At 33.5% G+C, this 2,665-nt stretch overlaps 1 long non-coding RNA gene across 1 annotated transcript; it reads left to right on the top strand.

Annotated features, from left to right (window-relative positions):
* The first annotated feature begins 1,188 nt into the window (after positions 1 to 1,188).
* On the top strand, positions 1,189 to 1,713 carry LOC113974963. The gene is made up of 2 exons (XR_003536717.1): positions 1,189 to 1,248; positions 1,619 to 1,713. It is a non-coding gene; the product is annotated as an uncharacterized LOC113974963 (long non-coding RNA).
* The last annotated feature ends 952 nt before the right edge of the window (positions 1,714 to 2,665 follow it).

Genomic DNA, 2,665 nt, shown 5'->3' on the forward strand with positions numbered 1-2,665 from the left:
CAAAGATCATGATAAGCCATATCCTAAATCCTTTAAAGCTAAATGGCATCTGTCTATTTATGCCAGGAATAATACCCAAAGAGAATAAAAGAGCACCAGGTTTGTTTATTAAACCTATTCAATAGGGATTTTGACTACCACAAGGATTAGGACATTTTCAAATTCAGTTTCATGCAAGTAATCTGTTGAAAAATCAAAATCTTATGACTCCAAAGAAAACTATTCCAATATTTTAACTACTTTATTATTGTGGTAGGATAGAACTTGGGTATATGTATTAACTCAGGTTACACAAGAACTCATGAGGTCACCTGTTCCAATCCACAAGGAAAAGCAGGGTTAACCAATATTAGGTTGGGATCCTTGGCACCTCTATTATAGTCAAAGCAACAATCCTGTTACAAAGTGTGTAGGTAATAACCTCTAAAAAATAGCTATAATAGTTACAGTTCCCTATATGTTTTGTTGTACTGGCATTTTCAAATGGAAAAATTGTTCTGTCAGAAAATTTCAAACTCTTTTTATTCACTTTCTGTCTTTTAACTGAATAAATGCTGAAAGAAAAAAAAAGAAGATAGAATATTAAAAAAAATGGGGAAAAAAGAGAAAAGGAATGGTTTAAATGTCTAAAATTTTTGGGGAGTCAATGAAAATATCTATGCTGAAAAATTGTCTCTTCTGGGACAGTTATCTTGTTATAAACATGTAGTTTAGGTGTTCAAAGGAAGGCAACCAAGCAAACTCCTGGTACTGCAGCCCAAACTTAATGTGTACTATGAATATGAAATTAGGAAGAGCAAATGCCAATCTCTTCTCACAGCAGCATCCTGCTGTGCTACTAGTAGGTGTAGATTAGTGATTTTATTTCCTATCTGTAATTTTAGGAATGCTGCAATCCTACTGAATGATACTCAGTTGCAACAGGAACACAATTCATAGTCATTGCCTGAATGTGACACAGAAAATACTAAAAAAAATTGGGACTTTCGTTTCTGTGCCCAAGAGAACACACAAATTGACACAAAGAGTCATATGGAAAAGTCAATTATAAGAATGATGAATTTTTTCAGTAAGTATCACATGTTCCCAGCACTCAATTAAGCCATTAGCTGGGAAATGGGGAACAACTGACTATAATTACCCTGCTAAAGGCTTCAAATCTGTTTGAAGGATTCAGTGCCATGGGCTTCACTGCACTGATGGTTGTATTTAGCTTATTTAGAGGAAAAATGTGTGCTGGAATTTAAGGTCAGTGTTAATAATATTTATTTTTGTATATGCCTAAATAAATAACATTATAAAATTTCACAAGGGAAATTGTTCAGAATCTAATAGGCAATAAACTAATAAAAATATACCATGATTCTTTAAAAATAAATATATAACATTTAAAATATTTGTATAATATAATACATGATATGTGATATGTATTAATATCACATTTATATTTAGAATATAAAATATTATCTAATGTGTATGTGTGCTTACATATAATGCATATACTTTTATATATGATTATATATGTAATATATAAAATTATATAGCATCTAAAATATATACACATATAGGTAACTCACAAAATTAATCTTACATTTTTTAATCCCCTGTTGTATTTCAGGAAGTGTGTGAGGATGTGTCATGTGAGACAGATACTTGATGTAGTTCTGATTAATTGTGGCAAAGTTTCTGAATAAACTGCTTTATGCACTTGAAGCAGGAATGTCTTATCCAGCTTACATAGTGAAGTGACTGTAACGCTTTGGAAATCACAATGGATTTTTCTAGAGCTTGTCTGAGCATTGAGAGTTACAAAGAAAATCCATGCAGCAGGATGTGCTTGAATCCATTCTTTCTCCATTTGGGTTCTCCTCCACTTTTCCAGCATCATAGAGGGATCATAAAAACATTAAATTAGGGTGATCTTGTTTTTACACAGGGAAATTTTTAATTCAAGAAATTCTCTATTCTGATTTATGAATCAGGGTGGAGGAAGTACAGAAGGAAGAAAAAGGAATCACTGACTGACTGTAATTATTGCATTTTCAGTCAGTGCACAAGCCTTAATCCTGATAGCACTCCCCCTCAGAAGTATTCACTAAATGAAAAAGTAAATGTGATAGTTTTGAAAAGTGTCTTTAAAGCAACATTTCCTGCAGATAAAAATCTGTGCATATCTGAGCATTGAGGACATTTTGAGGTCAACTGGGAAGCGAACAAAAAAAGGTTTAATTCAGTGGTCAAATGGGTAACTGAACATAAAATACATCCAAGCAGAAATCTCTGAACATTTGCAGATGAAGGACCAGTTTGCTAAAATTCATCTTAAATCTGCAAGTTTCAAGCAGTAAATTAAGGGTTGTTTTTCCATCATCCAGGTATTGCTGTTGTCTGGAGCAAGATTGATTGAACATCAAGATATTATCACTCTGTGTGTGTGTGGACTTTGGGGTAAATTTTGTGTTTCTCTCCCCACTTGAAAGCTCTACTAGAAGAGAATAGCTGGAATTATGCCACTTGCCAACATATTTGAGGAAGTCTGAGGAAAACAAGCTGACCTTTTATGTGCCACTGAAAGCAACAGGATGAGTCTCCCCTTCAGAGCAGAAACAGCTTACAGCAAAGTCAAATAAAATTAAGTCCTTAAGCCACAAGTCCCAGAAGGTGC

The sequence above is a fragment of the Neopelma chrysocephalum genome, unplaced genomic scaffold (genome assembly GCF_003984885.1).
Source record: "Neopelma chrysocephalum unplaced genomic scaffold, ASM398488v2 Primary Assembly neopelma1_129, whole genome shotgun sequence".
Classification (NCBI taxonomy): domain Eukaryota; kingdom Metazoa; phylum Chordata; class Aves; order Passeriformes; family Pipridae; genus Neopelma; species Neopelma chrysocephalum.